General features: G+C 46.7%; 1 long non-coding RNA gene and 1 pseudogene across 1 annotated transcript in view; one reads left to right on the top strand and one right to left on the bottom strand.

The window, feature by feature from the left end:
• Positions 1-21,744, top strand: part of LOC130155451 (uncharacterized) — a 35,151-nt gene extending 13,407 nt beyond the window's left edge. Inside the window, exons 3-6 of the long non-coding RNA XR_008824082.1 lie at positions 2,265-2,362; positions 4,299-9,743; positions 10,800-11,325; positions 18,325-21,744. This is a non-coding gene — a long non-coding RNA (uncharacterized LOC130155451). The remainder of the gene's footprint in view (positions 1-2,264; positions 2,363-4,298; positions 9,744-10,799; positions 11,326-18,324) is intronic.
• LOC130155436 (E3 ubiquitin-protein ligase RBBP6-like) lies at positions 16,240-17,857 on the bottom strand (annotated as a pseudogene).
• Positions 21,745-22,243: the final 499 nt, after the last annotated feature.

The following is a 22,243-nucleotide window of genomic DNA, read 5'->3' as shown; positions in this document are numbered from 1 at the left end:
GCCTTCACTTTCATCAATTTCCCCATGGCTCCATCATGGCTGGGAGCTCTGAATGGTACTTTTCCAGTCTCAAACATGTTTTTTCCCCCAAGAGAGGCTACATTTAAAAGTTAATTAGTTTCCTCACAAATGTGTAAGTCAATTATTAAAACCACAAATATGACACTGGTTTTACAGATCTGGACTATTTCTGAACGCATATTTGTCACATGCAAATGTCATTGGGATACAGTTCGTCTGCACTTCATGCTTTGATGAGATGATATGCTGAGACAGGCATGAACTCCAAAAGGAGCGGAAAAAAAGAGATACAAGGTCACAGGGGTTTTTGTTTTGTGTGGTATGTAGTGTTTTTGTTGGTTGGTTGGGTTTTTTTGCAGGGGGTATATGGTGGGGTTTTGTTGGGGTTTTTTTTGGGGGGAGGGAGGGGTGGGGGGGAGTATTAAACAAAAAAAAGTGCAATGTTGACTGGTGCCAGCCTGCAGAGCTCTTGTGCTGTCTGACCTCTCCATTTCTTTTCTTTCAGTCCTCTTTCATGGCTGTAATTGTCATAATTTTAGAAGAGCAGTTATGTTATTTGCCTGTGTAAATGTGCTGGTAATACCAGGAGGGTAAATGCTTAAACCACTGGTGAATAACTTGGCTACAAGTAGAGTATCTGAAGGAAGCACAACAATAAAAGGAAACAAATAGCAAGTTTCCAAAAAATTGTGTTTGTCAAACACATCAAAGTTCTGTTGGCAAATATTGTTTGGCAATGTGTTCAAGTGGCTATTTTTGGTAAACATAAATTTTCAGGATATTCAGGGTTTGCCACGATGAGAGACTGGACGCTGCTTGATGCAAGCAAATGTCAATTTATTGTATACAATCACAAGTTTATATATGTTATCAGAGGCCTTGCGCTTTAAACAGATTGGTTCTTTAAACTAAACATTACATACTAGGCAATCCCTAATTGATTAACTACAAACAAAGGACTAAGTAAGTTTTTTCAGTCATCAATTAACAACAACGTGTTAATTCTCCTTGGCGCCATCTGTTCCTCATTCCCTTATCTTGTTATCTATTCACATTCCTTGGCCTCCTGAGGTTTGTAGCCGTCCTCCCAAGGTTTATGGCCGGCAAGCTCCGGCACATCCCCGCTTATCAGTTGGACCGTACTTGGAGACTTGCCTCTCAGGCCTTGTCCCACAAGGGCTGTGTGTGGCAAAGCATGTCCCTCTGTTTATGTGTCCTGCTACATAAATAGCATCAATCAACAGCATGTCCAGCAGCAGGGCTATTTTTCCCTACACTCAGTATTGCCACAGTAGAGCTGTGATATTTAGACGTAACAAATGAGTTTAGGAATGGAAGGAGAATGCCTGTTTTCTGTAAGGGCTGTGAATGCTGACCCTTTTCTCTATTTGCTGCTTCCTGTGCACATAATAAAGCTGTTTCATTTTTCTCCCTTGTTTCTGGTCTAAAAATTTCAGAAGCTGTTGCTGTTGTGGGTGTGCAATTTGTGTTACTGCATTTTTGTAGAGTTCTAGTTATGGATCACTTCTGCTGTGGTGAAGTGTCAAGGTAGAGTTTTCAGCTTAAACCTTAGAAACTACATTCACTGAAATTGGTGTAGGTGAAACTGACCTGGCACATGCACCTGTGCTCACTGGGATGCTCGGTGTCTCCTCATTGAAACAGCAGGGTGTATGTGGACATGGTAGAGGTGTGCTCTGGGTCTGACAGCGTTCTGTTACTTTCACTGTTGCAAGATGGAATAGAGTATGTGCCTGTTAAATCTAAGGACAGTCAAAAGTTGGGAGGAATGTTAAGCAGCTTTGGTGGCACAACTGCAGTCTTAAAAGATCTTGACTGTTTGGAGAAATGGCCTGAAAAAAATCATTCCTCTTGTGCAAGGAGGCAGTTCACAAGGACAGATGTGTTGCTGTACTCTTAAACAAAAATGTTCAACTTGGGGCATATAGGGTGAGGAAATCGTGTCTATACGTAGACTTGAGAAATTACATGTAAGTATCTGTCTGTCACCTGCGTGAAGCTATGGAAATGGTTCAAGTGAAATTGAAGCAGCCAATGAGTCAAATAAAGGCACAGTTGTCTAAAAAATGCAAAAGCTTTAGTGGCCTGTATCAACAACCATACTAAAGATGGTACAAAATAATTTTTCCTCCACTTGGTTGTAGTCTTCACAAACATTCATAAAAAAAGGAAGCTTTAGATTCCTACCCAGCTTTACATTGAAGTGTTTTTTCCTTTCTCAGCAGAATGTCAAGTGCCACCCTTTCACTGTGGTTGTCTTTCTTCTGCCATGAAAGTACAAGATGAATGGAAAGAATCTGTAGTGGTCTGCGATTACAAGGTATGTCTATGATGTGTGGCTGCATTTTTCCTAAGGTACTTGTAGTATGGATTTTAAAGTTGACATTAAGAATGTGCCAAATCTCCTTGTGTACTTTTCCTCTGAAATATTTTATCACCAAGAAAAAAAAATAAGGTCTGTCCTGGAGCATGTTATGCCTATGCAAAGCTTTATTCCCTCCATTTATTTTCTTTTCCTGAAAGCATAATCTTCTGTTTCTGTGTGATTACTATTAAATGATAATGTGAAAATGATTTTGTACTAAAAGAGGAAAGAAACTCTTCATAGGAGTTCAGATATTCAAGATGAAAGCTTTATGCTTTTTCAGTCAATAAGTTTTTTAAGTATAGTAGTACCCAAAAACCTTGCTGAGATAATAGCATGTGTACTAAAAGCAATCAAGGTCAAAGAAGAGACATGGACAAAACAGGACATATTGGCTTTGCCTGCCCATGTTTTCCAGGCTTTCCTGAGAAACATTAGCAGCCTTGTAATTAGTGATAGTGAGTCCTGAGGTGTTTTTGGTGAGTGATTGCTTCAATAATGTCTTTTTTTCCTTAACCTGCGATGTGTAATGTTTTACTTCAGTTGGAAAGAGATTTTCCACAATGGAAATCTTTCTCATTCAAAGAAGGTGCATTTTATGAACTTGACATCAGATTGGATCTTCAGAGACGATGTACTTGGCAGTAGAAATAAATCATCGGCCACAAGACTTTTCACTGTCTTAAAAAACCCCAAGAAAACTCAAGTCAGTTTCTTTCCAAAGACCCAAGTATAGCAGGTCTTCCAAAAGCTGATGACATCGCTGCTCTTTGGGTTCTCAGTCGTAACAGTTGAGATACAAAAACATATTCCTCTGCTTGCTTCACTGTAGCCAAAAGCATTAGCAAATCTACAAATCCTTTTTGATAGCCTTATGTATTGCAGCACTAGAGACCTGAATTTTTAAATTTCTTTTAAAAAATAAAACTATATGGGGGATCTCTTATCTCACTGATTTTTTTTTTTTAATTTCATTTATGAGGGGGAAAAATGTTATACTTGACAAACTGACTTGCATTGTTTAAACTAACTGCCAAGTAGCTGTAGCATACAATTTATTAGGTGTATTTAAGTAGTTAGGCATTTGTTCTAAATGTTTAAAAAGAGAGGCAACTGAATATTACGGGGTTTTTTCCCCAATATTTTGCTGGAATGCTCTAAAGTTCTTTCATTTCTGTCTTGCTTTCAATAGTGGCATTTCAGTAGCATCTGTCTCGGGCAGTGCAGCTGGCCAGATGTCCCTACCAATTATGTAATGCACAAAAAGCCCTTAGTCAAATTGTAACTATATTTTTGAGATAATTTGATGGTATTAATTCACAGCTATGCAAGTGAAGTTAATGCAAAAGAACATTGAATACTTTACCAGTGTAAGTATTTTTAGTGGATGCATATAAACATACACACCCCTTTTCATGTATATACATTGCCCTTTTATAAAGGGAATCAACTGAGATTTGTTAGGTTTACTTTTTAACGTTTTACACTTCACTTTCAGCTTTATTGACCAAGCAAGCAAGTTGTGCAGCACCGTGAGGGCTGTAGCTGTTGTGATGGATCTGTAAGCGTAGATTCTGATTACAGTACAACTTTGCCCTGCAGCCTCACGGGGTTATCTCCCTTCAGCAGTGCTGTAAGGAAGGATAAGACATTTCCTACACTGGCAAGAGTGTTTACTTTTGTGCTGACAATGTGTTCAATGTCAGTTAGTCTTAATACTGCGAGTTCAAATCACTCTAGCTTTTAAAGGTTGTGTTGTGTTTTGAACTGACCTGTTTACCTAGAATCCTTTAGCTGAACTACTATCCTATCCCTTATTTCAACTGAATTCCTCTACTTTATTGTGCGTAATTTTTTTAATATGCTGAAATACAGGATTTTTGTTTTTCAGATCTCATATTTCAAGCGCCTCGTGATGCTCAATAAGATACCCTGCAGCCCAGGTTTGCCTGCTGGTTTTTAAGCACGCTGATGGTAAGGGGGCAGCCCTGTGGCCAGAGGCTCCTGGCTGTTTCCAGTGTGTGCCCCACAGCAAGGGCTGTCTGATGCAGAGTCTGGGGCTGACAGGGACTGGGGGCATTTGTTCTCCTGGGGAGCCTGTCCCACTGTGGAAATGGAGTGCGAATGTCACGGTGCAGAGCCTGAGTGAGGCACCATCCTAGGGTACACTGCCCCTGTGCCATGGGACAGCCACCAGCTTGTGAGATGGGGGCTGGGGGGCTGCAATCGTTTTGGGAGCTGCGCCCCCCTTTATTTTTCTGGCAGAGCCCCTGCGGGGCGGGGGGTGGGGGTGGGGTGACGTTTACATATGTAAATAGCATTATTAAAGTAACAAGAGTAACAAGCTGCTGGTCAGGACAGTGTTCCTCATTTTGTGCCTTTTTTGGGGTGTGAATGAAAGGGGATGGGTTCTTGGGGGGTGACAATGTCATTTGGGGCACCCCAGTGTCACTGGAGGGATGACAATGTGGCGTAGGAGCAGCGGAATAAGGGATGTGGGGGGAGGGGTCACAGGGTGGGATCCCCTTTGTGGGACAGCCCAAAAATGCCGAAAATTCAGAGGGGGGTGGCCACCAAAAAAATTAAAAACTGTAAATAGGGGTGTAAGACATTGAAATAGAGAAAACTTTTCATTTTTATATATTGAAAAATAATATATGTAAAAGGATTTCAAAACAAAAACCTGTATCTGCTATATTATACAAAGGATTTTAGAATATAAAAAAGTAGAGATGTAAAGGCTTTTAAAATACAAAAAATAACTGTATATATAAATTAAGAAATAAAAGTCTTTAAAATGCAAAAAAAACCCCTATATATATATGAAGGAATTTAAAATAGAAAAAAGTTTGAATAGACCTAAGTAAATACTGTATGTCATCTAAATAGAGATTATATATAATTTTAAACAGGTAACTAAGTCTAAAGAGATGTAATTGCAAGTAGATATCTAAGTCTAGAGAAGTCTAAAAAGATACTAGTGTCAAAATGTACGTCCAAACAGATAGCTAGTCTAAACAGATGTTCTGTATTGTAAGTAGACATCATGTAAGTAGTCATAGTCTTAACAGATATTCAAGTGTAAACATATATATTAAATAGGTGTTTTCTGTGAAATATATGTGTAAATAAATAGATATTTAAGTGTAACTGCCTACCCTATATTTTTAAAATGCAAAGAAACCCTGTTTATAGAAAGGATGTAAAAACTTCTCTAAATATCTATCTATTGAAGATACAAAATTGCAAAAGTGCTTTCAAAAGCTGCCCCTTCTGCATTCTCCTTTTTCCCCTTTTCCCATCCCGATTTGGGGCCTATTCCCCTAAGTGTGGACTTTCCTCTGTGGGGCAATGCATGGCACAGAAATACCCTAAACCCCCTGATTCTGGGTCTGTGATGGGGGGTGGGCAGGAATTGGGGCGAGGGGGAGAGGAAATACCATTCTGAGGTTTCCAGGAAAGCTAAATCCACCTGGATTTGTGCAGCTGAAAAGCAAAAACCCCAACAAACTACCCCCTTTTTCATGCACAAAACCAAAAGCAAAATCACCAATTTTTATGTTGTAGAAAGGTGCCAGAAAACCCCAATTTTTTTATTTGTAAAAGCAAAAAAACTTAATTTTTATATTGTGGAAAAGTGAAAAAAAGCCAGTTTGGGGAAAATGCAGGGTAAATGCTGGCAGTTTGAGGGGCATCGCTGGGGATTATCTGGTGTGTGTCAGTCATCCAGAGTGGATTATCCAGTTGTGGGTTATCCTAGGTGAGTTATCTGCTGTGGATTATCCCGGGTGGACCCCCTGGTGCAGGTCATCCCCACATATGTCCCACCCTTCATCTTTCTACCCACACAGACCCCCCTGTCTGTATGTGTCCATTAACTTCTGCTTCGTTTCTGTTTACTTCCTTGTCCCCCTCTGGTGTGTCCTTCCTCCCCCCCAAGTGCCTCCACCAAAGTGTCCCCCCATGGGAGGTTTTCCTGTGACACACACCCCTCATCCTCGGTCCTCTTTCTTAAGTCCGTTCTTCCCCCCCTCCCCCCCTTCGCGTGTATTCGGCACCCTCCCCCCATAACCCCTCTGCTTTTGGCCCCCAGGGTACTCGCTGCGGCCTCTCACCTGCCCATTGTCCCCCACCCACTTCCCTTCACCCCACTCCCATTCCAGTCTCCTGCTATGTACTGGATTTGTGCTGGAAACGGTGTTGATAACCCGGGGATGAGCAGCGCCTTTGCGCAGCACCGAGGCCATTCGAGCTCCTCACACCATCCCGCCTGAGAGCAGGCTGGGGCGCACAGCAAGTCGGGACAGCTGATCTCAACTGACCAAAGGGATATTCCAAACTATACAATATCATATCAGTCGTAAATACCAGTTCAGTCATAAAACTGGGGGGAGAGATTGGCAGAGGGGGTGCTGCTCAGGGACTGGCTGGGCATCGGTCAGTGGGTTGTGAGCAACTGTGTTCATTTTTATGGCTTGTCTTTCTTGGGTTTTAGTTTTCTCTCGTTACTTTTTTTCCTTCTTCTTTTCAAGTCGTTGTTGGTTGTGGTTATTGAAGTGTTTTTATCTCAGCCCATGAGTTTTTTCACTTTTACCTTTCTGATTGACTCCCCCATCCCACCAGCGGGCGGGAAGTAAGCAAGTGGTTGTGTGCTGCGTAGTTGATGGCTGGGATTAAACCACAGCCTGAAGTTAGTTGCAAGCCCTGCCTTGCTAATGCTTTAGGCTCTCTGTGTTATTCCTGCCATCTCGATAGGCCATCCTTGTTTTTCATCACTGCTTTATAGCGCCTTTTGCTCCGTAGGCAGCAGTGCTTGGGCTGTGCAAGCATACCTGTCTCCCAGCAGTTTCTGCAACAACCATGCTGTCTGGCCTAGCCAGACTTGCAAGGCAGAATCACTGTAGGTTGTGCCGTGGCTGTTTCACTCTTCGGCTTTGGCAGCTTACTTCCCAGAGGCTGGGAGAAGGGAACCGTGGTCAGGTTTTAGCAGAAGAAGGTGTCGGTTGCAGGCAGACATGTATCGCTGTGCACAGCTGTTTGGCAGGTGTCTTGCTTGGTGAAGTAGAGGTGTATTTCTTGCCTTGCAACTCTTGATGCCAGAACAATCAAGGGTTCAAGTTACAAAAGCCTTTTGACATCCAGGTTGACAGATTTCTACCAGCACTGTGTTTCAGCTGTGTTGCCAGCTGAAAATGGCTTGCCGGCCAGAAGATACTTATTGGGTATAGAAGTGATTGTTTTATGGAGGCAAATTAGGCAGCCAAAGGAACCGAGCTGCCTGCCTGATACACTGGCAGAAGAGCCCATCTGGACTACCAAGTATTGCATGTTGCAGGCAGTGAAGTGCAAGTGGCAAAGCTTGGTGGCAGGAGCAGGAAGGAGTGCAGAGCCAAGATGGAACCTCCAGAGCTCTGTGGTTGTCTGCTGAGGACATCTAACATACCAACATGCCTCTGCTTTCCCTGCTTCGTGTCTAATTACTTTGCAGGCTGGAGGACAGGACAGTAACTCGGTGCTGTGTCTCCTCCCTACAAGCTCTGCACCCGAAGCCTTCTGTGTATGCCGGAATGGGACAGCAGATTACTGATAGCAGAGAGGTGAGGAAAGGTGCAAACAACACAACAAAGCCCAAGAATCATCAGGCTCCCAGCTAATTTGCAGATCAGCCACTTGCATCTGGTCTGGTCTGCTCAGATGCGCTGTTTTGCGCTGAATTAGCAGGCCCACTTGCACAAAGCAGTTGTCAGTCTGGTCTCAGCAGCACTCAGGATGCCCACCTGAGTTGCCTTATTTTTTACGTCGTTTTTTAAAACAAATATCTCTGGTATCTGTTGACTCACTGCTGTCACTTACAACTCTGATGATACACGCAGACGGATACAGCAATCGCGGGGGCTTACATGGGGACTGGGGAGGAGAACCTGCTTTACCGGTTCCCGGTGCTGCTGCTGCTGCTCCTCCTGAGGTAAAGAGGCGGGAGAGGCAGGGACTGCGACAGCCAGCAGAGCTGGAAAGCCGCCAAGGAGAAAGGACTGAAATGCTCAAGCCAGTGGGATGGGTTTTGGTACAGATGCAATGAATACTACGGCCTGGCCTGCCAGTGGGAAAGGGCGGAGAAATGCACACCCAGCTCAGTAAGTAGTGACCGTCAGTGGCCGGTGTAAACGGGGCTGCGACACCGGCCGCTGATGCGCTGCTGCCGCCCCGTGCCCAAGTGTCGGTACCGCAGCTCGGGAGCGCCGCCCGCGCACCGGCGCCCCCGTGCTCCGCGTTGTCGCCCGCGGGCAGTGGCGATGGGGTAGCGCGCTGCCCGCGGCGCTCGCTGCCGCCCCGGAGCGCGGAGCCGCAGCCCGGCGTTGGCGGCCGGCCCTGGCCCGGCGGCGCGGCTGGCGGTCGGTCGCAGCGGCGGCGGCAGAGGGCCGGCGGCCGGCGTGAGGCGAGCGAGCCCCTGCGGCGGGGGCGGCGGCGCGGGAAGCGTCAGTCCGCCGCTGCGGCAGGCTCCCGGTCCGCTGGGGGCGAGCCGGGTCCGGGCGGCCCCGGAGGTGCCGAGGGCTGAGGGGAGGGAAGAGGGGAAGGAGGCGGACGAGCGTCAGGGCGTAGACGCCAAGCGCCTCTCCAGGTCGCCAGAGACCCCTGAGCCTCAGCCGGCCACGCTCGCCCCGCGCAGCTGCGGCAGCTCTCAAGTGCTCTTGATCTTCCTTATCACGGGTGCCGTCAGCACCGGTGCGGGGAACGAGCGGCGTCTCCAAAAGCCCCCGCGGAGGGAGAGGATTGGGCCAGGGGCCAGCCACGGTCATAGAGCTCGCTGCTGCTTCCCACCCCCCCTCCCCCAGAGGCCGTGCTGGAGGCGTGGTTGCCCATCCCCCCCGGGATGCCGCGGGCTGCGCCGCCTCGGGCTGCCGGGGGTGGGCTCTGCCCGGCCTGCCCCCTGCGGCGCGGGTGCGGGAGGGGACAGGCGGCCACGGCCCGGCTGTGGGCCGGAGCTGGGGCGGCCAGGGAAAGGCGAAGGAGAAGGGAGCACAGGCTACCTGGCTGGCAGCTGCCTCCTGCTGCGGGCAAGAGAGATCCTGCCTCTCCAGTCCGCAGCAGGCCAGGCTGCCAACGTGTACAGCGGGGTCTGTGTGTGTGTGTCACCCACCAGCAGCGTGGCATGGCCGTGTAGTGCATGAGCGAGCGAGGCTACATGTCTAGGAAGTTTCATCTTGTAAGAGCAGTGCTGTCTTGGGTCAAGGACAGCCAAGTGACCGGAGTTACAGAAGAGGAAGTGAGTAGAGGAGGAGACAAGAAGCATTTGAGCCGTCAAATTCTCCCAGCAGCACCGAGAGCAAGAGCTGTGGTGAGTCCCAGGCCTTCAGGGCCCTGTCACCCCTCTTGTGTGTCCTGGGGCCCTCCCTGCCCCTCTCGGCCCTTCTCTTTCCTGTGATGCTGTGATTCGTTTGCTTCCCAGTACCTCTTCTCTCTATTCTTCTGTGCTGCTCCCTCTTCCTTTCTGCTCCCCCTCTTGTTCTACCAATCCTTTTTCTTTTTGTCTCTGCTTTTGTCCTGCTCCCTCTCCTTTTTCATCCTCCGTCCTGCAGCCCACTGCTGTTTTTTCCTCTACATCTCTATGTCCTGACCTGTATCCATGTCTTTCCTGCCCCCTTCTCTGCCCCAGTTTCTCTGGCCTGTTCCCTAGCGTTCTTTTCCTCTCTGTGCCTATATGTGCCACTTTCTGTCCCAGCCTTCCTCCCTGTCCTTCCTTCCTTGTCTTTTTTGCTCTATCCCTTTGTCTTGCTCACCTGTTGCTGTTTTTTTCCATTCTGTATCTTACTGTCACTGTCCTGCCTGTTCATCTCCTTCTCTCTGACTCTTTGTGCTGCTTCCTGACCCTATAATTTATTCCTTCACCTCTCTGTCCCTGTTTTTTCCCTTGCTCCACCTCCCACCTCCCTGTCATTCTCTCTGTTCCTCTTTTGCTGTCCATCCCAGCATCCTGATCCCTGTCCCCCTCTTGCAGCATCCCATGTTCTGGCTCCCTGTCCATCACCTGTTTTCTATATCCCTCTGTCCTTCTTGTCTCTTCTTGTCTCTTTGGCCTCCTACCCATCACTATCTTTCCTTTCTTAGTCCATCTCTCTGCTTCAGTCCTGTCTTTCTGGCTCTAATGTTTTTTTCTCCATCTCTGCTCTACTACCCGTCCCTCTTCTCTTATTCTCTTTGCCCTCCATCCTCCCCCTAATTTTTAGCCTGAATATCACTGTACCACTGCCTGTCCCTTCGTTCCTCACTATATCCCCCTGCCCAGCTCACTGTCCCATTATTCCCCTCTGCCCTTCTCCCTGGCTTTTTTTTATATCCTCTAGTCCATCGTTGATTTTTCTATATCCACCTCTTTGTCCTGATGCTTTTCCAGGAGTGTTGTTGGCTGCATCTGGCTCAGGTTTGTGGGCATTGCCTTTGGCTTCATTCTGCTAGTGGCATGGGTGAAAAGGGACAGTTGGGCACTTGCTGGCTGTGGGCAGGAGCTGCCACAGCTGAAGCTGGAGATGCCAGAGAAAGGTAAAGCAGCTGAAGAATAAAATGAAGGGGATCTAGCCAGCAGCTGCCTCCAGCTGCAGACAGGATCCTGGCAGACTGCCAAGATCTCTGGGTGAGGAAGGATCTGTCTTGGTGTAGTCCTTAGCAGATCGGATCACCAACGTGCACAACAGGGCCTGTATGTGTAACCACAGCACAGCACAGCCCCGTAGCATGCATGCGTGTGAGGCTGTGTATCTGGGAAGCCTCGTTCTAAGAGCTGGGAGAAACCAATGTATTCCCTTAGGTGTATGACAGTCAAGTGGCCAGAGCTACAGAGGAGGAAGGGAGGGGGAGAGACAGACAAAGACAGAAGTCTGAAGTGTCAGATTCACCCAGCAGCTCCAAGAGTGTAAGCTACAGTGAGTCCTGGACCCTCGGGGCTGTCACCCCTCTTCTGCATTCCGATCCCTCCCTTCCCCTGCTTCTCTTTCTCTCACTGATGTAATTTTTGCACTTGCCTGTACCTCTCCCTCCCTCATTCTCCAAGTCCCCCTCTTTCTCTGTCATTACCTCTCTCTTTTCTGTTTCTCTCTGTGCTTCAGTGCTGTACCCTGTCCCTCTTTTTTTCCGATCCTCTGTCTGTCCTGCAGCCCATGCCTATTTTTGTCTTTCTCCGTCTGTCTCTCTTCCTATCCCAATATTTTTAAATTCCTTCCCCTCGACCTTTTAGCCCTTCACAGTCCCTCCACCCCTGCCAATTCTTAGTGTCTGCCTCCATGTCCGTTTTTAAATCCCTCTCTGTCTCTGCCCCACATTCTAGATATGCTTCTTCTTTCTTACATTCTCTCATTCTAGGCCCCTGTCCCTGTGTTTTAATTTCTTCCCTCCCTGTCCCATAGCCCATTTTTGTCTTTATCGTTCTCTCTCTGTCTGGCTCCCTACTCTTTAATTCCTTTACCTCTTCCAATTTAGCTCATCAAAGTTTTTTTTGTATTTCTCAGTCTCTGTCTGTCCACCTCACTGTTCCCTTTTAAAATTCCTGCACCTCTGCCCCGTGGCCCATCAGTACTCTTTGTTTTTCTTATCTCTCTCAGTCAGGTTCCCTGTCTCTTCCTCCTCTCTGGCCTGTAGCTCATAGCTAATTGACTGCCTCCCCTGTCCCCCATGGCTTCCTTTCCATTTTTCAATCCCCCCTCTCTGCCCTGTAGCCGATTGCTGCTGTATGGAGTTTACATGGCAGGGTTTTGCTGGCTGGGCTAGGGAGGGACAGGGGCTGCAGGGGTGGCTTCTGTGAGGAGAACCAGGAGTTGCCCCCATGTTGGGCACAGCTAGTTCCGGGTTCAAGATAGATCTGCTGCTGGTTAAAGCTGAGCTTATCAGCAACACTGCTAGTGCCTCTGTGGTGATATTTAAGAAGGGCTAAAAAATGTTGCATGGGAGCTGTGATAGAGAAAATGTGAGTGTGAAACAGCCCTGCAGACACCAAAGTCAGTGCAGAAGGAGGGGGAGGAGGTGCTTCAGGAGGAGCAGAGATTCCCCGGTAGCCAGTGGTGAAGACCATGGTGACACAGCTTGTCCCTCTGCAGCCCATGGAGGTCTATGGTGGAGCAGACATGAACCTGCAGCCCATGGAGGACCCCATGCTGGAGCAGGTGAATGTGCTTGAAGGAAGCTGTGATCCCGTGGAGAGGAGCCCATGCTGGAGCACGTTTTCTGGCGGGACCTGTAGCCCAGTGGGAGGGACCCCATGATGGAGCAGAACAAGAGCATGAGGAAGGAGCAGCAGCAGAGACAATGCTGTCCCCCTCTGCTGCTCAGGGGGAGGAGGTGGAAAAGTCAGAAAAGGAAAGAAGTCCAGGAAAAAAAGAGAGGGGCAGGGGGAAGGTGTTTTTTAGATTTGTTTTTATTTCTCATCCTGATCAGGCTTTGATTGACGATAAATTAAATTATTTTCCCTATGTTGGGTCTGTTTTGCCTGTGACAGTAATTGGTTAGCAATGCCTTTCTCCTTATCATGACCCACAAGGGTTTTTTATTGTATTTTCTACCCTCCCCCCCCCCCCCCCCAATCTTGTTGAGGAGGGGGGAGCACCAGAGGGGCTTGGTGGGCACCAGGCAGCCAGCAAAGATCAGCCCACATCTTCCCTTCTGTCAGACTCTTGATCCCTATTTTTTAATTCTTGCCTGTGCTTCTTGAACCCAGTCGCTTTTCAAATTTCCTTCCTATTCACCCAATATGCAGCCCTGTGTACCTATGTTTTAATTCTTGTCTATCGTTCTTGTACCCTGTGGCTTTCAAAAATGTCTTTCTCTGTCTCCCTCTATCCCATCTCCCTGGCTATACTACTTCTTCCCTCTCAGTCCTGTACCCTATCACTTTTTACATTTTCTTTCTACATCTCCCTCTTTTCTATCTCCCTGTCCCTATTTGTTAGTTCTTGCCTGTGTTTCTTGTGCCATGTCTCTTTTCAAATTTTTCTTTCTGTGCTTACCTCTATCCAGCTCCCGATTTCTGGGTTTTTTATTTCTTGCCGTGTTTCTTTTCCCCTATCAATTCAGATTTCCCCCCCCCGTCTTTGTCTTCCCTCTGTCTCGCTGTTCTGCTGGTCCCTTCCACCTTTCTTTTCTGCTCTCTGTCTCTTATTTATCCCTCCATCTCAGTGTCCCTGTTTTTTCCTGCTCAGTCTCTCAGCCCTCCTCTCTCTACACCCATGTCCTGCTCCTTGTCCCTCTCTTGTTCACAGCATCCCGTTTTCCGGCTCCCTCTGTCCTTCCTCCTGCTTTTCCCTTTTATCCCCCTGTCCTGCTGCACTTGGACATTGAGTCTTGTGGCCAACTCACTGCCAGGATTTCTTACGTGCATTAATGAACAAACATTTCCTGCCTCCTCTGTGCCCCTGGATGCATTGCAGCCCCTGGTGCAGAGCTCCTGGCCGTGCCCCAGTGCAGGGGGGTGTGTGATGTGCTGTGGGGCTCTGGCAATGGCCCCTGTTCCCCTGGGACTCCAGCTGGGGCAGCCCCAGGTGCACCCAGTGAGGCTGAGGATGGGGCTGGCCCTGCTGTGTGAAGGGGCTCCAGCTGTAAAGGGGCTGCCTGGGCACCCCTGCCCAAGGGAGCTGGCAAAGGGGAACTGGCTGAGGAGGGAATCCAAGGGGGTCTTGCAGGCAGGTGCCTCCAGCAAGGAATCACCAGGCCTTGCAGCCAGGAAGGATCCGGAGCGCATCACCAGCACACGGTGCCGGGAGCTCGGTGTCTCCATGGGCTGGAGGTGTGAGCTGCTGGGAAGCCTCATGGTGGAGGAGCGTTGAGGTGCCCACCACCGAGACGGGGATAAAAGTGTCGGGGTGGTGAAGGTCTCCTGCTGGTGCCAGGAGCTGTGGTGAGTCTTGCCTTCTCTTGTGCACATCCAAGTCCATCTCTGCTGTCCTTCCCCACATCTCTGTGTGCCTCCCTATCTGCCTCTGATTCTGTCTCCCTCTTCGTGAGCCCAGCTACCTGTCTGCTCCCCAAAACTTGTGACTCTTCCAGCTCTGCCCTCTACCACCTAATCCATTAATTTTCTTCTGTTTCCTTCTCTGTCTACCTCTCCTGATTTTTCAGTGCTTTCCTGTGTTTCTTATACCCCATTGCATTTTAATTTCTCTTTCTGTTTCCCTCTCTCCTGTGCCTATTTTTTAACTATTTCCTGTGTGTCTTGTACCCTGTTGCTTTTAATTTTTTTTTATTATGGTTCTTCCTATCCATCTCCTTCTCCACGTTTTTTTAAATATTCCTGTGTTTCTTCTACCAAATCAGGGTTTAAATTTTCTTTCTACATTGTCTTCTATCTATCTCCTGGTCACTATGACATCTAGGCTATAGAAAAATTTTAAATGCAAAGGAACCCTGTTAATAGAAAGGATTCTAAAATGCTAGCCCCCTCTAAATACCTGTCTATGGAAGATACAAAAGCACTTTCAGAAGCTGCCCTTGCCCATCCTGATTTGGGGCTGATTCCCCTAAATAAAGACTTCTCACTGCGGGGCTGCGCAGAAGGAGTGGGAGCCACTGCCATGGCACATAAATACCCTGAACCTCCTAATTCTAGGTCTGCAACAGGCGAAACCATTTGGGTCTCCCTCGAAAGCCAAATCCCCTGGGATCTGTGCAACTGGAAAGCTTTTCATGCCAAAACCAAAAGCAAAACTCACCAGTTTTTATGGTGCCCCTATCAATGAATGTTTCTATGCATGTAGACCCTCCGTGTGCCTGTCTCCCTTCCCTCGCATGTGTGGGCCTTCCCCTGAATCACCTGCCCCACCCCCAGCATCTGTCCCTAAATTTGTTCCCCACCCCATGCCAGGTCTGTCGTGTCCCTCCTGTAACTCCCCCCCCCCCCCCCGGGGCCTTCACCACCCAGTGTCACCTCCTGTCAGCCCCTGTGCCTGTGGTGGCTCTCTCAACAGCCCAGGGCCTATCACTGCCCGATGTCCTGTCACCACCTGGTGTCCCTTATGTCACCCCCAAGGCTGTCCCCACCAGCTGTCCCCTCCTGTCAGCAGCCAGCCAGGGCAAGACAGCCTGGGAAAGATGCCGAGAGCTTTGATAAGTGGCACTGGGCTGCCCGTGCTGCAGGGCCAGCACAGGGAGGGGACATCTCAGGTTGTTTGAGTGTCTCCTTGCACTTACAGGAAGTTCAGCCAATGAAGCCAGTGGCCATTTCTGTTTATTGCCACAAACCTACGTACATCCCAACTGCAGCACATCCACAATTGCTTGAACTCTGGAGAGGATGACTATTAAGTAAGGAACGAACCATCAGTATTAAGAAGTGCCTCAGGACAACATTTCGTGCTTTCTCCATCACGCCTGCTGCTGCTGCAACAGCCCAGCTGCGTGAAATCCTGCTGTGAATTACGAGCTCTGGCTCTGCTGAGTAATAGCCTATGGCTTGCAGACTGTCTGGCCCCCCTGACTATTGCTTGCAGTTCAGGTAAATATAATAGAAAGGGCTTGTTTAAGTCTGGCAGGGCTAACTAGGGAGCTTGGTAACCCTAACCCTGTAAGCCACGTTGTGTACCTTATTTTATATTAACAGGACCTCCTGCTTCCTGGACTTAAACATGTGAATCTTTCATACTCAAATTTGACATTTATGAATGTGTCACAACCCTAAAACTAACTGTAGAGAAACCTAAGCCCCCCAGCCTAGCTCATAACCCCGCCTACCCTGCCGTCCAAACCCTACCCCCCCCCCATACCTCCAAACCCTCCCCCCGGCTGTTGCTAACCCCCTACCCCCCACCATAGCTATCGATAACCCCCTATCCCTCCCCCACTATTGCTAAACCCCTACCGTAATCCCAGCCCTAACTTCACACACCCTAAACCCCCACCGTCCTGAGGTTTTGGCTCTTTTCCAGTTTTGATTCATTGCTGTTTATGAGCCTCTTGCTGCTTGTGTTTGTTTCTTCTGCTCTTTTTTTCTTTTTCTTTCCCTCGCTCTCTGGACTGCCTCCTGAGCTGGCACTGCTGGTGTGGCTTTGTGGCTGACTCTCAGAAGGGCTTTGACTACAGCTGCAGCTAATGATGGGACCGCTTCGGCTTCCCTCAGGCTGGTCAGCTGCAGCAGGTGCTGCTGTGTCCTCTTTCATTGTATCAATAGCCTTCTCTTTTGGTCCTTTAGGAGTTTTCCCTTGCAGCTGCTTCAGCTTTTGCCGATCCGTTACTCTCAATGTTGCCTTCCTTGTAGTCTGGTACAAGCAGAGCCTCATCAGTCTTGAGTTAGATCAGAAGAGAGCCGTGAGGAGCTGCTTACCTGATGCTTAGGCTTGACAACACTTCTAATGTTTTGTCCAGGCGTGTTCTTTTTCTCATTTTTTACATCTGGTGGTTCTTGTCTCAAAGGTGGTTTATCACCACCTGGCTGTTTCTCTTTTTTGCTCTTTACTTCTGGTACATGCTTCTCTTTATCTTTTCCTCAATTTTTATCTAGAGGTTTGCGTTCCTCCAATGTACGCTTTGAACCATGAGCAGCTTTGGGATCAGACCGCTTCCGCTCATGCGGAGGGGGGACTGTAGCTGCTCCTTCTGGCATCTCCAGTGCTTTTGTTGGATGGCTCTGCTTGTTTGTTGTCTTGGCTTGCCTTTCTATACTAACATAGATCCTCTGTTTTGAGAAGGGGAGTCTCTTCTTGCTAATTTACTCTTTTCATCATTACACTTGAAACTGGAATGATCTCTGTTGCTATCACAGAGAGACCTGTTGTCTTGGTTAGGAGTAAAGTCTTTAGCAGTGGACCCATGGCCAGGATCATGTTTCTCTGAAGATCTACGGTCTTTGGAAGACTGAGAAATATTTTGTCCATTTCCTTGTTCAGTTGCATGTTCCAAGTGGTCTTTTTCTTGCTGAACACTGCTCTTCTCAGAAGTGTCCTTGCCTGACAAAGAATGACCCCAGTCTTTGTTTTTTCCTTTTTCATTTGACATTGAACTCTTTGACCTTACTACATCATGCTGGAAGCTTTCATAACTTACTCTTTGGTAGTTTTCTGTGTTTCCCCCAAGGCTTCATCTCTTTTTCATTGTGTTTTACGGGGTTTGGTGGCTTAGCACTCACAGTCTTTATAATGCTAGCAGGTTTTCCTGCATCTGTGGGCACTTGGGTAGTTTTAATGTCTTCCTCTTCAGACTCAAAGTCATCTTCATTCCACTTTGACTTAGAGACCTGAATCATTATAATGATGTTTTCAGCAGGGGCTGTAATATCCTTGTTATAATCCTTCACGTTCTTAATAACACTTCCTTTTTTACCTGGCTTTCCTTCACTTTTTATAATGGGGCTTCCTCCAGTAGAACTAGTGTTAAGAGGAAAAAAGTGTGCAGTTGTAATGGGTGAGATACAAACTGCCATCTTTTGTAATGCTTCATGAAGCGGCTTTTGTTTAAATTCTTAAATTTTCAGTATTTTTTCCGAAGGTGTTCAATTAAGGGAACAGACAAGAGAAAGGATGAGTCCGCTAACTAAGATGATGAGTAATCAATTAATTTAGTATCTTGTGACTCTACGTTTAATCAATGAAGACACGAGATTCTTACCAGACTGGGGACTGTCTGATCTGGTATTTCCTTCATGTCCTACTTCTACCAATGATGGAGAAATTAGATATACATTCTTGTTTCAACATGTAAGCAAGCAATTGTGGAGAGGTAAACACAACTAAAGTTTTGGCCCCATCTCTGCTTGAGAGCATGAACAGAGAGTCCATTTCAGTGTCTTCTGCTGTAATGGGCTCTTGCTTTGCTTGCACCTTGTAACAACTTAGTATTGGGAAATCCTTTGTTCCCATCCCCTTTTCTTCTCTTCCGGTGTTTTTTATGTTTATTTCCATTGCCATCTCCCAGGGGATTTTGCACTTCCTTCTCTTTTGATTTTGTAGGATCTTTGATGCCATGACTCTCCCTTCCAGAAGGTTCTTCAAGGTAATTTCCAGCCCTATTACAATTTCCATGGCTCTGTCCACCAGGATAATCCTCTTTACATCCCTGTAAATTTTCTCATCTGGTTCCAGGTGGACCTAACCTATCTGGAGAAAAGTTCTTTCATTTTACTAAAAGTCAAGGTTGAACACCAACAGCATAGCCCTTGTGAAAAATTTCATACCATTCTCTATAGTTCCTTTCCCATTTTCTGTATCTTTCATTTTCAAATGGATCTCTGAAGTCTACACTTCTGCCATGGTAAGCTTTCATATTATATGGTGGAACTGTGTATCTGTTGAAACATTCCCATTCTCCTTCCCCTTAAGGTGTGGCCTGTTTAGTGGGAGAGTGGCCTCTAAATACTGGAGACCTTGACCATGCATGGTATCTTCTGTATGGGGGTGACCATGACCTTGAACAGGGATAGCCATGTGACCTGGACCTACAATGATAGTTACAACTCTTCCCTCTGCCTCTTCTAGGATATGGCAGCGGTTGCAGGTAGGAACAAGAGTGGGCATGACTAAATGATCGAGAGCAGCAGTGAAAGTGGGAAGAACCTGATCTTGACTTGGAGTGTTTATACAAACCTGTAGAGTGAGATGAAGCACTACAGGGAGACTTAAACCTTAAAAAAAAAAAAACAAAACAAAACCAACCAAACACCAAAACACCAAAACACACAGCCAAAAAGCCAAACACAACACAAAGGAAATAAATGAGTTAATTCAAAACGGTCAGTCACACCACGTTTTTCTCTCCCAAATTTGTTTTTGGGTTTTTTTTCCTCTCCATATGCTTATGTCAAAGCTGCTTTCAGCTGCTGATACACTGCTACTGCAAATTGAGGAGCATGGTAACATGTAAATATTTCTGCTTACAAGCTAAGACAGCTGCTGCTTTGTTAGTGTCAAAACGTACAGGAAGGGTAAGTCTATTTCCACTCACTTCTATTGCATGAACCACCGTAGCTATGGATGGATCTAAGGGGGCGTATACTGGCCTCTACTGGTATGTGAACGTTATTTGTCATAAAATAATAGCTTTGACTCTTCCAAAAATTTGCTCAATCACTATCAACCAAGTCATTAAAAATAGAACGTCAGAGGCTGTTTTCTATTGGGAAATCAATTTCTTCAGCCCTGTCCAGCCAGTAATCAAAAGGGTGGCTTTCCACCTTGTCCTGTGATTATATTTGATTTTGAGATGTACTTATGGTTTCCTCAAAGTGTTCATTTTTCAGAGTCCTCTTTACAATCACATACTGAAGTTTTATTGGAAATAATTTTACCGCAAGCACAGATCCCCCTTTGTTAAAGCCAACTCAAATTGAGCCATTTAAAAATTAATTACGACTTGTATTCTCCACAACTATCTATGCATACTTATTTAATTATAAACCAGCTGTTGTGGAAGTTATGTGCATGTTATGGCCTCGTTTAACAGGTTACAAGTAGTCATAGACTGGATTTCTGTGGAATATTTACGGTTCCCAGCCTGGTCTGCCAACTGCTGAGTGAATTCTACTGGCTGTCATTGGATGACCTGTTGGAGTAGGGAGAGCTAAAAAGAAAAAATCCCATTCAGTTCATCTGAAGGCAATTTTTAAAAAGAAATTCTAAAGTTACAGTCACTTACCAGTTGAGGGTATTGATCGTTCTTGGGGGCTCAGAAGACGGTAATGCCAGTTGTCTTACTACAGAAACCAGGCAGCCTTTGTGAATAAATTGCAAACAGCTGGAAAACAAGCTCTAATAAATACAGTATTTCAACAGCATATGTTGAAATAAAACTTACCTTCTCTTCCAACACACCGCTGATTGGAAGAGGGGCAAGATTTAGAAAGTTTGGTGGCAGTCACCTGAGCAGCAGGAGGTGTCACAGTCACAGGTAGCGGTGGTGGTAGCAGCTGCTGCTGCTGCTGAATCTGCTTACAGAGCCCTTTTGTGTAGCCAGTTCCATTTTTGAAGTTGTTCACAGCCTAGAGGCAGAAGAACACTTACAAAAAGGTAATCTGACACTTCAGTAGACAGACGAACAAAATTCCTGTAGATGCTATCAAGCCTACAATAAACCAGCGTACAGATATATGAACAGGTCACATGAAACACTGATATTAAGGACTGGTAATCCAGAATATCTGTAGTTAGAGTACTTCAGTGTAAACACCAAATTTGAAAGGCAGGCAATCATGTTTAAACAAAAGTGTGACCCGAATTTGCCATGTTGTCTCTAGAGACTTGCCAGCTTCTGTAACAACAGATAATGCATTTGAAAAGTAAATGTAGCCTTATTCAATTTAGCCTTCTTTAAGGAGATGTAAATTATTATTTTATTCCCTTTCAACTTTTTACAGATAGACTTTTCTTACAGTTTACAAAGAAGTCATCATGTTACCTGGCGTAGGAGGTTGTTGGCGTTAGTTGGTTCCGGTTTTTATAGAATTGTTACAAGCTGTTCTGCTCAACCACACCCCCCACCCAACAATGGCGTACATGTCCAACATTCCTCAGGGGCCTCCAGGCACCTTGACCCCCCCCGACCCCAAGTCTGGGCACATGCGCGGCGGTTTGGTTAAGCTTTGCGGGATCAGCCGCCCCCATTGCTCCATGGCGTCAGTCGGTTTCCTCCTTTAACAAGGTACAGGCAAATCTCTTCTGTGGCAGCGGTGTTACCTTCCTGCCTCAACAGCGCATTCACTGACATGGCAATGTTGAGACAGCACATCTGCTGTGGCCATGGTGGGCCTCACCCACGCAGTCTCTTACACCACCCCGTGGAGGAAGGAATAGAGATAACACGTATCACAATAATTAACGACATCTAATAACTAACAACATCTCTAGTAACTATATTATAAACTAACATTACAAAACCGAAATTTTTTACAACCCGGTTTCATGGTCCCTGGTTTCAGAAGCAGAAGGAAAAGGGTTACATGGGCAATTACAAGGTGTGCGTTTGCAAGGGCAAGTAATAAGTATCATCATAAAAATTACAGCAATAGTTAGCAAAACAGAGGTTGCAAAATAAATTGGTACAAGAACATACAGGTATTCCATTATTTCCCGTGAATTCGACAACACAAAGCGAAGCAGTTGCAGTCCATGTGGTCTGCTGCCCTGCTCTGTCAAAGCTGGGGTCAGGATACGCAGTAGGAAAATAGATTTCCACAACCCCTTAGCTAAACGCGCATGTACCGTATGGGTCTAGAAACTTCTGTCATGAATTTAAGTAAAAGGAAGTAAACAATAACACTCTACAACACGTTGAATCAAATGTATAAAACATGGAATGATACATGGCGATCATCATACGTGGATACATCAGCACAGCAAGACCACATAACGAATGATAAATAAAAAACCCCAACCAAACATTTTTTAGCACGTATAAGGTTTGTTTGTGGGGGTTGAGAGTCAGGAGCCAGGAGACGGGCATTTTAAAAGGGTAAATTTTCATGCCCCCTTAAAGCATGGCTCCAAATTGCGGCTGCGCATGCGCTTTCCACTGTGCAGGCAAGCCTTAATTTTGGTCAGGGCGTCAGCCTGAGCCTTGGCCGGGAGGGTCACGGACCAGCTTGTTCGTCTCGCCACAAGCAATCCTCGCCATTTTGGGAAGACGGGAGCAGGAGACGGCACACTCTGTGTGTGCCAGAGTGCGTACCTGAGCGGGCGAGGGCCTGAGTGAGCGAGGGCCCGAGTGTCTGCCTGAGTAATTGTGTGCCTGAGTGAGTGTCTGCCTGAGTGTCTGCCTGAGTGAATGCCTGAGTAACTGAGTGTTTACGCATGTGCCTGAGCGAGCGTGTTGCTGAGTGTGGGCCTTAGTGAATGTGTGGCTGAGTGAGTGTGTGCCTGAGCATAGTTCTGAGTGTGT

Source organism: Falco biarmicus, chromosome 1 (genome assembly GCF_023638135.1).
Source record: "Falco biarmicus isolate bFalBia1 chromosome 1, bFalBia1.pri, whole genome shotgun sequence".
Lineage (NCBI taxonomy): Eukaryota > Metazoa > Chordata > Aves > Falconiformes > Falconidae > Falco > Falco biarmicus.
This window is presented reverse-complemented; position numbering and strand designations above follow the sequence as displayed.